We start from the raw sequence: 12,263 nt of genomic DNA on the forward strand, positions 1-12,263 counted from the left end.
TGGACTTTTTGTGTATAAAATAAAAAAACTTTTGAAGTACCTCCGGTTCACCATCGCATTTCTGCTCCCTTGATAAAGGCTCCCAAGGGAGCAGAAACGCATTGGTGAGCTGATTGGGGAGACTGTAGCAGACTGGGACGTCTATCTTTTGGATACTGCAGATCCAGATAAGGACACGGCACCTGAGAAAATCGGGAGGTATCCGTGGGATACCACTATGCTTGTTTGGGTGGGCATTGTATGACACCCCTATTTATCGGTACGCTTTTCTGCTAGTCATTGGTGGATTCATTATGTGCAATTTGCTGCATTTTTTTTACATTTTTTTGTGGGGGGGGGGAATTAATAAACTGTACTACACTATATATCCCTCTCTCTCTTCCTATTTTTTTTGGTCTATACGGAGGTATTATTCCACCAGGAGAAAGGAGAGAGGATTTGAATGAGTAGGGTAAAGAACGGACATTGAGCCTACTCTGGATTGGACTGAATTTGGACATTTAATATTCTAGTTCTCTATATAAAAGAACTAGTGTCTTCTGAACTTTAACATATAAATTTCTATACTCCTTGATTATACCGAAGAGGGTGCGCACGGTTGCTTACATTGTTTTTTGTCTCGAGTACACATGCTTACCCACGCAGATATACTTAGGATAATGATGATAGTCAACAGCATTAAACAGTATAGTCCTTCCAACTGGTACATTTTGATTTTATCTATGACATTACTAAGTGCTTTCATCTTTGATCGGGCATATATGGAAAAAAATGTTTTGGCTATTTGTTTTTTTAATTTAAATCTGACTTAATTGTGAATTACTTTTTATCTACCAAAATAAATGCCCCAAAATTGTGCATGTGGGTGTAATGTATGTATGATGCATATGATGCCGATGTAGGGTTGGTCTCATCTTCCAGTGTATTTGCCTCAGCAATGGATGTAAATACTTTTTTTTACATGTAGAGCTTTTAGAGATCGATGTTTAAACATAGTTAGGCTTGTGGTTGTTCAAAATATTAGATTCCTCAGTTTTTCCAAATGTAATAATAAATTGTCAAATATAACAAACAGGGAAATATCAATTGCATAAATCCAGGAGCATTAGAGCTAGTCATCAAATATCACATGACCAGAACAGAAATCCTAAACAAGTAAGTGTAAGCCTAAGCTGGGTACACACTGGGCGATAATTGTGTATCGGACATTTGCTCAAACGGCCATAATATCGCAAGTCGTTAGAGACATATCATGTCAGCTGTGCAGCACAAATTATGCCACATAACTTTAATCAGCATATCTGGTGTACGGTCTACCCACCACCCGTACTCTGGCTGCAGGAACAGACATCAAAGTTGGGCTGTAATGTAAGGCCTGATCTAATCTAGCGGCCGATCAGTAAGTGGATATACTTTCCTGAATCTGCCGCTCTATCTGCACGTTATCGGGTATGCTGTCAAGTCGTTCCATTTTATACCCAGCTTAAGTAATAATCTTCCCCTCCTTTATATACTGCAACAAAACACTTCAGCATGCAGACTTGTTTCTCATACCCCCATCATTCCTTTACTCTACCAGGAAGCTCTAAATTCCTCACTCCAGAAAATCTTATGGCCAAAAGAATCAACAGGTCTGTGTACTGTATGTATTTATCTTCCCATGTTTTGGGGATGTTCTAGCCATTCCCTCCTTCTTTTCTCTTCCCTCTATACATTACACTGTAGACTGAATCAGTGCCAGTAGCCTGGAAAGTTATTCTCAAAAACATCACAGATTAATTCAGTTGTGAATATTACGGTGACATCATGGTCACTGTGTTTAAATGATTATTTTATCTACAAGTTTATGGAACTATGATGGGTGGAGGTGATTGAAGATGTAGCAAAGACTATTGGATGTTATTTATGATTGTATTGTAGTGTAAACTATTGTACAGCCTTCTTCACCCACATCCAGATCCGGTACACTAATGTAATACCCACATTTTACAGGCAAAACTAAATACAGCATAACACTTGTGGTAATTGTGTATATTAGAAACTCATCAGTTTTGAGCCTACATATTGGGGGAGATTCAATTCTTTTCACCCCTTTTCACATCCATTCTGTTTCTGCCCTCAGGGGCGTGGTATCATTATTTCAGCTTGCTACCTCCGGAGTAGGGAGGCACCCAACCCTTTACACAGCTAAACCTGATCACTATGGGCACAATATGCGCAATAACGGAGATCATTTTAGAAGGAAATTGGGCGTGATATGTCATTTGAATCTCATCCATTATATTCATCTTTTATTCATATAATGTATTACACATGACCTAATACAAATGACAATCTAATTTCTCTACCACTTATGCGAAATTCAATTTTGTAAGAAGCTAGTAAACCCAATACACAAACAACACAAACTCTGGTCAGAGCTGAATACAAAGTTGCAAGTTATTCATCACCATCCACCTGTATTATATGTGTGTTAACCATCTGTGTGTGTTACAACTCGCCAGTGTGTTCAGGTATGACATATGTTAGTATGCAGGAGGCTGCATTTCTAAATAAGTTTTTTTTTTCTCCTCAGAATTTGGAGAACCATGGTTTAGATGTGTGTTGCTGTACTGAACTTAAAATCCCAATGAGCTATGCTAGATACTTACTGTATTCCTGCTTATCCTCACTGTTTAGCATTTGTACATATAGAGTTATACTGTTAATTACATTTTTACATCATTTTAAGAGAAAAAATATATATGTATTTGTGCTGAAGTGCAATTTCAGACACATGTTGCCTGCTAATTAAGTAACTACTAAGTAAAAACAAATATACTCTTACATCATGCATCTAGTTAAACATAATTAATAGTGGATCCCAATATGCAGTAGAAAGCTAATGTCCCCCTGTGAGCCTTCTATACTAATGAATTCCTCTGGAGGGTCAATGAGTTTGAAACGTAAAAAAGCATGAACAATGATACATCCCACTCTCCCATATGAAACATCAGCGTGGAAGTAGCTAAATGTTAAAATGTTCGTTTCCTCTCATCAAATTTCTGCATTAACTTTGTCTACCAGTACCAATCACTATAGGACTTGTGTATAGACTGGAACCATTGATCCCGGGGGCTGCATTTCTATGCTGTTAATGCAAACAGCAATATAAACTATGTGCTGGTCTGAAATGCTAGAAAATCCAGATGCAGGCTTTATCAGTGTTCTGCTCTGACCCTTGATTTACACTGCCATTCATATAACTAAGAGTGGTGTACAGGCAATGGGATAAGTGTTCTGCTTACCTGCATGATTATCTGAGAGGTTTGCTCCCATTGCTTTCCATTTTCCATTTCATTTCACTGGCATGAGGAAATTCTGCAAAACGTTTGTCTCAACGGGCTCTTATGCCAATTGCCTACCACTAGTGAGGAATTAATCCTCATTAACTGCCAGCAACCAGGCACCACTTGTTCACTGCTGAGCATAAAACACTACTGAAAAATCAAACACAGCGGAAAATGAATAGATCTGCTCAGAGAGAAAACAAGTGTATGTCTACTTGGTCTGGAAATGTGACACACACAGCATACTACTGAAGGCCTGGAAGTTGCATGTGCTCTCCTGCTTTTCACTTGTTTCATTCTTTCCTGGCAGCCTGTAAAGGCTCTGTTACATTATGGCTCTTTTTACACTGTGTTTGACCTGTGAGCACTTATAAATGTACGGTAGCCCTGCTTATGTGCATAATTGGATAGATCTGTCCTGGTAAAACGGTTGTTAGAGCCATGAGCATAAAAAATCTTAATACAATGTAGTACTGGCTAAATTGAAGCATGAGAATTCATGGAAACATCGTTACTGTATATTACTCCAACCCTCACTCACTTCCACATACTCCAAGAAAGGTGACAGTGTAAAAGTAGCTTAAAAGAAAGGTCACAAGCCACAGAAAATGTAAATTTAGTCCTTGAGAATTCATGTAAAAGTCAGGATTAGTTCTTCTGAAACCGTTAAACTATTTTATTTTTTTTGAAGACCGCAAATGTGGGGTAAGAGGGTATTAGATAAAATACATAGTGGCATGAAAAACGTTTTTGCCCCCTTCCAGATTTCTTCTATTTTTGCCTTTTTGTCACATTTAATCATTTCAGATATTCAAACAAAATTGCATATAAGATAAATTATAACCAGTGTAATCACAAAATACAGTTTTTAAACGATCATTTCATTTATTGAAGGAAAATAAGCTAACTGACCCTGTAATTGCCCCCTTAGTTACTCTTTCAACCATTGAAGAAAAATTAATTGATAATTGGGTTTAACTAGATTACACACACGCAGGCTTGATTACTGCCAGCCCTGCTGAATCTAAACTACACTTAAATAGAACCTTTCTAGCAATTTAGCAAAATAAATTTCAAAGGAGATTAGAAGGTAAATTATTGAATTATTTCAGTCTGGTAAGGGTTACAAGCCATTTCTAAGGCTCTGGGACTTTAGAGAACCACAGTGAGAGCCATTGTCTCCAAGTAGAGAAAACTTTTAACAGTGGTGAATCTTTGCAGGAAGGACTAGATTGCCAAAATGCCTCTAAAGCACATCAACAACTCATCCACGAAAATAATCCAGACAAACATTGCAGGCGACACCTTAGTTAATGTCAGCGTGCATAATTACATGATAAGAAAGAGACTGGGCAAAAATGGTATCCAAAGGAGAGTTGCAAAGTGTGAACCACTACTGACCATAGAGATAGAAGGACCATCTCACATGTGCCAAAAACTCATTGGTGACCAGCCTATTTGTATCATGTTCTGTGAACCGATGAGTCAAAAATGTAACTTTTTGAAAGACATGGGTCCCGTTATACCTGGCGTAAAGCTAGAACAGCATTCCACAACAAGAGCAGCATACCAACAGTAAAACATGATGGTAGTGTGATGGTGTGGGGATGCTTTGTTGCTTCAGGACCAGGGTATTTGCCATAATTGACAAAATCCTGAAATCTGCTCTCTATCAGAAAATCTGAGGGAGACTGTCCAGTCATCAATCCATAATCTGGAGCTCAAGTACAATTAGGTTATGCAGCAAGACAATGATCTGAAACACAAGAGCAAATCCACCTCTGAATCGTTCAAAAGTTACAAAATTGAGCTTTTGAAATTGTCTAGTTAAAGTCCTAACTTTGATCCAAATGAGATGATGTGGCAGGACCTTATACAGACAGCTCATGGCAGTTCCTGCAATATAGCTGAATTTAAAGCAATTCTTCAAAGAAGAGTGAGCAAAAATGTATTCACAGCGATGTAAAAGACTGATCTCCAGTTACTGGAAGTGTTTGGTTGCAGTTGTTGCTGCTAAAGGTGGCACAAACAGTTATTGAGTTTAGGAGGGCAATTAATGTTTAATAACTTTTTTCCTTTAATAAATGAAATGATCTTTTAAAAACTGTATTGTGTGTTTATTTAGGTTGTCTTAATCTTATATTCAATTTTGTTTGAAGATCTAAAACAATTAAATGTGACAAATATGCAAAAATAGAAGAATTCAGGAAGGCGGCAAATCCTTTTTCACGCCACTGTAACATGCTTTCCCTTGTTGTCTAGAACAATTGATAATAGTGGTGGTGAGGGAAACAGACTATGATCCCAGTGAACTAGGGGTGGTTTTGTTCCAGGCTCTCTCTGTATGCTGAATGATTAAGAATTTCTCCAAATTGGTATCTCAGATTAGGTTCCAGTTGATAGGTCGGCAGTCTTTAGGTCGACAGCAAATAGGTTGACCTCATATGGTCAACGTGCATTAGAACATTTATCATTTATTTTATTAACAGTTTCTTATATAGCACAGTATATTCTGTTGTGTGTTACAATTTGAACAACAGTAATAGAATAAAACTGGGTAATAACAGACAGACAGAGGTAGGAAGATCCTTCTCTCAAACTTACAATCTACAGGGAAACAGGCATTGATACAGAAGGATAGGTACTATCTAGTGAATAATGGGGGTAATTCCAAGTTGATCGCAGCAGGATTTTTGATTGCAATTGGGCAAAACCATGTGCACTGCAGGGGGGCAGATATAACGTGCAGAGAGAGTTAGATTTGGGTGGGTTATTTTATTTCTGTGCAGGATAAATACTGGCTGCTTTATTTTTACACTGCAAATTAGATTGCAGATTGAACACACCCCACCTAAATCTAACTCTCTCTGCACATGTTATATCTGCCTCCCCTGCAGTGCACATGGTTTTGCCCAATTGCTAACAAAAATCCTGCTGCAATCAACTTGGAATTACCCCCAATGGTCCAGTCAGATTGCAGAGTTTCTTGGTGGGCTGTATAGTATAGTCACACAGCAATGTTGACCAGAGGTCAGAATGTCAAATTGAAGAAAAGGGGGATGTAATTAGATTTGATTTTTTAATGAGGTTATGCGGGCGGTTCCAGAATTTGCTAATCTTGCTTGAAGAGAGTTTTCAGGGAACGCTTCAAGGTTTGGAGACTAGAGGATAGTCTTATTGTTTGTGAGAGGGCATGCCACAAAGTAGAAGTCCTGCAATCATGAATGAGAGCGAGTAATGCATGATGATGAGAGGCGCAGATCTTGTGCATAGAGGAGAGGTTGATTTGGGAGATATTTTGAGATAAGCAAAGAGATGTACATTGGCGCAGCTTTGTTAAAAGCCTTATATGTCAGTAATAGTATTTTATATCAAATATTATAGAATACAAGCAGCCAATGGAGATACTGACAGAACGGATCAGCAGATAATGAACGTCTAGCGACGAAGATGGATTGTAGTAATGAGAGTATTTTCTTTGGCAAGACCAGTAAGGAGACTATTGCAGTAATCAATGCAGAAGATAAGGAGTGCATGGATTAAAGTTTTTGCAGTGTCTTGTGTAAGATAAGGTTGTATTTTCATGATCTACTATCCACGTGGACTACGATTGAGAATAGTAACATTGCCGATATGTGGTGAGTGGAGAGAGCTTGCCAGGGTACATATTTCCACTAATTTGGCTTTCAAGTGGTTAAACATACAAAATCACATAACAAAAAAGTGTGTAAACCTTTTTATGTTGACCATTTCATGTCGACCTTTTGTACCTGTCAACCTTTTGTGGTGTCTACCTTTTTCTTGTCAACCTGTTGACCTTTTGGACCCAGTTGACCTACTGCATGTTGACTATATGGGGTCAACCTATTGGCTGTCAACCCAATGATTCACACCCTCTCAGAAAATATGGAAAATATAGGTGTGACAACAGTGTGTACCCTACAACCAGAAACAGTTCCAAGACAAGACTTGCCTAAGACTGCTATGCTACACCTGAACTTTTGATAATCTAATAGTAATTTAAAATCCCCAAATATGGATATGTCCAGGGGCAGATCCAGAAGAAAATAAAGGGGGGGAGCACCATGACAGGGGAAGGTGGGGTGGTTAGCAGTGATAGGTGTGGGCGTGTCCTCACAGGATATACAGGCCTTGCGAGCCACATCTCTCATTTTCATCACACTGGGAACATGGGGCAATGACACTTACTTGTTTGCCATGCCATAGGTCTCGTCTCCCAGGTGGTAACAGTGTTCTCCAAATGGGTTTTCCAAGCAACGCCAGTTGGCTGGCTCCTCTCCACAGTCTTTGTGTCTTGGCTAAAGCACATGAGTTATACAGTCGTTAAAATAAAGCAGAGACAGCACAGTTAAAAACCAATGGGGATATAAGGTCATTGGGGCTCAGAATAACCCCAAAAGTTCCCAAAAATCATGTGGGGGCTGCCATCTTGAATCCTTTCCTCATAGCTGCAGTGTGCCAGGGCTGTGTCTGCCCTGCTCTTTTTATCAGCTGCCACTCCTTTCTTGGCTCCACAACCTACAGAGCTCCTCACTGCACAGTTTGGTGACTGAATGCAGGCTTACAGTGCTCATTTTGCTTCTATTTTTATGATGCCTCTGTGAGTTCCTCTGTCTATCAGACCTCAGCTGTTCCTGACTGCCTGATCTAGAACTCCACACATTAATACCACTGGTCTTTCTATTACTATCTACTGCTTCACCACTTCTGAAATGCCTGCTAAATAGGGCAAGCTTTCTACCCTTGCTCCTCCTATTAGCTTTGTCTCCCAGCAAATTCCTGATCCAGTGCCTATTCATGTTCTGACTCTGGATATGATCCTACTGCTGATGCTCTGCTTCTGCTTATTACATCAGATGCTCCAGGCACTCTGGACGTATCTCACCTCTGACTTCCAAGCCTCCATCAAACAGCTTACTGGTGAAGTGGGCTGTATTGGTGACCGTACCAATAATCTGGAGAATAAAGTGCACAAGCTGGTTTTTCCCAACAATGATCTCCTTACTTCCCACAACTCAGTCCCTGGCAGAAATCCTGACTGTTAAGGATAAGCTCACTGATTTGGAGGAATGGTCCCGAAGTAATATCAAGATCAGAGTTTTCCAAAATCTGTGTCTTCTAATGCTTTTCATGACTTTGCTTAAAACCCTTTTCAAGAAATTGTTACCTTCAGCTGAGGATCAAGATTTACTGATTGACAGCATCCACCATCTTCTCAAACCTTGCTCTGCTCCTGGCAGTTCTCCTCATTACACCCTCATTACACCCTTCTATGTTTCCACTTCTGTCACATTACAGAGGACATTTTCACAGGTGGAATGTATGGCAGATGGTACGGGTGTCTTGGACAACCTGCAGCTTTTTTACAGACCTCTCAATTCATAAACAAATGCAGCTTCTTCGAGCACATCAGGAAGGCAATTTGAGATCAGGATATAATGTACCATTGGGGGTTCCCGGTTAAACTTCTAGTGCGGAAAGATGGATCTACTTTTGTAATTTCATCTCTGGAGGCCAGTGTCAGACTCCTGACAGAATGGAATATTTCCATCTCAACTCCTTCGACTTCCCAGGGCCTCCCGCTTCAATCTAACTGGTCCCAGGTGGGGTCTGAGTGTTTTCTTCCAGTTTCCTAATTTTCCTTGTATAATTGCTGACTGAGTTGCAGTTGATCTGAACTGGGTCACTGCCTAACATATATTGATTGCTGCTAGCTAGAAGCCATGTTCGAGGTGTTGTCCTCTTCTGAGCTCCCACTCCAGTGATCCGCTTCCATGCGCTGGATCCTGTCATCTCGGTTGCAAGTATTACTCATTTATGGACATTGGGGGTAATTCCAAGTTGATCGCAGCAGGATTTTTTTTTAGCAGTTGGGCAAAACCATGTGCACTGCAGGGGAGGCAGATATAACATGTGCAGAGAGAGTTAGATTTGGGTGGGTTATTTTGTTTCTGTGCAGGGTAAATACTGGCTGCTTTATTTTTATACTGCAAATTAGATTGCAGATTGAACACACTACGCCCAAATCTAACTCTCTCTGCACATGTTATATCTGCCTCCCCTGCAGTGCACATGGTTTTGCCCAACTGCTAAAAAAAAATCCTGCTGCGATCAACTTGGAATTACCCCCATTATTTATTTTCTTAGTTTACTTTACTGTATGGACTTCTGTTTTCTCTAATTATGGTTTCTTCTTTTAACACTCCGTTTTCTATTGTGACTGTTTTCTAGGTAGTTCTAGAATTTTTCAATTTCTCTTACGTCCTAGAGGATGCTGGGGTCCATATTAGTATCATGGGGTATAGACGGGTCCACCAGGAGCCATTGGCACTTTAAGAGTTTGAGAGTGTGGGCTGGCTCCTCCCTCTATGTCCCTCCTACCAGACTCAGTTTAGAAAATGTGCCTGGAGGAGCCGGTCACAGCTAGGGAAGCTCTACAGAACTTTTCTAGTAAAAGTTATTTTTAGAGTTTATTTTTTACAAGAGGCTGTTGGCAACAGCCTGCCTGCAGCGAGGGACTAAGGGGGGAAGCAGTGTCCGCCCTGCGGGGTCTGAGCCACTGTCTCCGCTGACTGGACACTGAGCTCCAGAGGGGTTGGATCGTTCTCCGCCACAGGGGACCGCTCGCCCCAGCAGCATGCCGCCAACCCCTTAAGAGAGCTGAAGAGTGGTGAGTGAGACACCGACCTCCCTAGCAAGCGGAGGGCCGGTGTGAAGATGACGGCAACGGGGAGGGAGCGCATTATTAAGTGCGCTCCTGTGAAGGTTCAGAGGCACATGTGCAGCACTGTGAGGGGCGCCCTGGGCCAGCGCTTACCCTCACACTGGTACAGAAGTCTGTCGGGATCCGCGGATCTCAGACAGCACATTTTACCTCAGGCCAGTATAATCCTTGAAGAGCGGGAAGACAGCACCATTAAGGGGACAGAACTTCTCCTCAGAGGGAACCAGCAGTGTCCAGTGCCATTTTCCTGCCTGCACAGCGCTGAGAGGAAGAACAGATCCCTCCACAGCAACTCCAGCTATCTGTACACGGTACCAGGGGGTTGTAGAAGGGAGGGGAGGCTGTATAACGACTGTGTATCCTATTAAGGGACTCAGTCTGCGCTGACAAGGGGTTTCCCTTTACTAAAAGCGCTGTGTGTCGGTTAGCTCCAGTCTCTGTGTCTCTCTTGCCATCCTTGGGGGGGAAACTCTGTCTGCCCCCACCTGTGTGTGTGTGGAGTGTTTGATGGTCTCCTTTAGCTATGTCCAGGGACACTGTGTCATATGCTGCAGAGAATTTATCCTCCCAGGATGATCCCATTCCATGTAATCAGGATAGCACTGGTTTAGCACAGTTTAGCACAGCTTAGCACAGCAAGGGAACCTGAGTGATTTTCCTTTATCAAATCTTGGATTTCTCAGATTACTGACAGGGTTGCAAGTAATGAATCTGCAACCTAGGTATTACAGAGCTCTATGGCAGTATGGCCTGTTTCTGGTACCTCAGGACACCCCACTATATACCCCCACAAACATGCGCTGGTGCATGTCACACAAGACGACACGGATACCGACTGTGACACTACAGATGGTGATGGGTATGTGTTGTGGGGGTCCGCATCTCCTGCAAAGGGGGTGCAATTGTTGATAGAGGCTGTCAGGGATGTGTTAAGTGTTAATGATACCACACCTGAACAGGTTGAGGAGGCTTTTTTTCACTGAAAATAAAAAAGCCTCAATAACCTATCCTGCATCAAAGGAATTGAATGCTATATTTGAAAAAGCATGGGAAAACCCTGAGAAAAAATTTCAGGTCCCTAAAAAGGTCCAGGTGGCATTTCCTTTCCCTGAGGAGGATAGGAAAAATGGGAAAACCCGCCGATTGTTGACGCGTCTGTGTCCAGACTCTCAAAGAAGGTGGTTTTACCTGTTCCAGAATCTACCACCTTAAAGGAGCTGGCTGATAGGAAAATTGATAACACGCTTAAATCAATGTACACTCTATTGCTACGGCATGGATTGCAAAGGCAATAGTAAAGTGGTCGGTTACCTTACTTGAGGATTTGGATACGATGGGCAGGGATGACGTTGCATTGTATTTGCGCAACATACATGATTCAGCAGGTTTTAGGGTAGAATCCATGAAAGACCTGGGTTCCATGGCTGCGGGAACATCTTCCATGTCTGTTTCAGCTTGTCGGGGACTGTGGCTGCGCCAGTGGTCGGCCGACGTGGAATCCAGAAGTGTGGAGTCCCTACCCTATACCGGTCAGGCTCTCTTTATGGAAGCTCTAGACGCGTGGATATCCACCGATGCAGTGGGTAAGTCTCCGTTTCTTCCCTCAGCAGCACCTGCTCCGAAGATTCTTTCTCTACATCTGAAGCACACTCCTTTTGGCCTAACAAGCCTTGAAAGGCCAGAACATCCAATGCCTTCTTCAGGGGAGGTTGGGTTAAATCCAAGAAACCTGCCGCGGCAGGTTCCTAGGAACAAAAGCCTGCTTCGGTTATGCCAAACTCCCCCGCATGACGGTGGACTTCACGGCCCGGTGGTGGGGCCAGTGGGAGCAAGACTCAGACACTTCAGTCATGTCTGGGTATCGCCCGGCCTGGATACCTGGGCGGTAGATATTGTGTCTCAGGGATACAGGCTGGAATTTCAAAGTCTCCCTCCTCATCGCTTTTTCAAGTCGGGCTTACCAACTCTGTTGGAGGACAGCACTGTACTACAAGATGCTGTCCAGAAGCTGGTGAAAGCACAGGTCATTGTTCCAGTGCCACCTCATATGTTGAACAAAGGTTACTATTCAAACCTTTTTGTAGTACCGAAGCCGGATGGTTCGGTCAGGCCCATTCTGAACCTAAAATCATTGAACCCCTTTCTAAAGGTGTTCAAGTTCAAGATGGAGTCTCTCAGGGCAGTGATAT

This window comes from Pseudophryne corroboree, chromosome 4 (genome assembly GCF_028390025.1).
Source record: "Pseudophryne corroboree isolate aPseCor3 chromosome 4, aPseCor3.hap2, whole genome shotgun sequence".
Taxonomy (NCBI): domain Eukaryota; kingdom Metazoa; phylum Chordata; class Amphibia; order Anura; family Myobatrachidae; genus Pseudophryne; species Pseudophryne corroboree.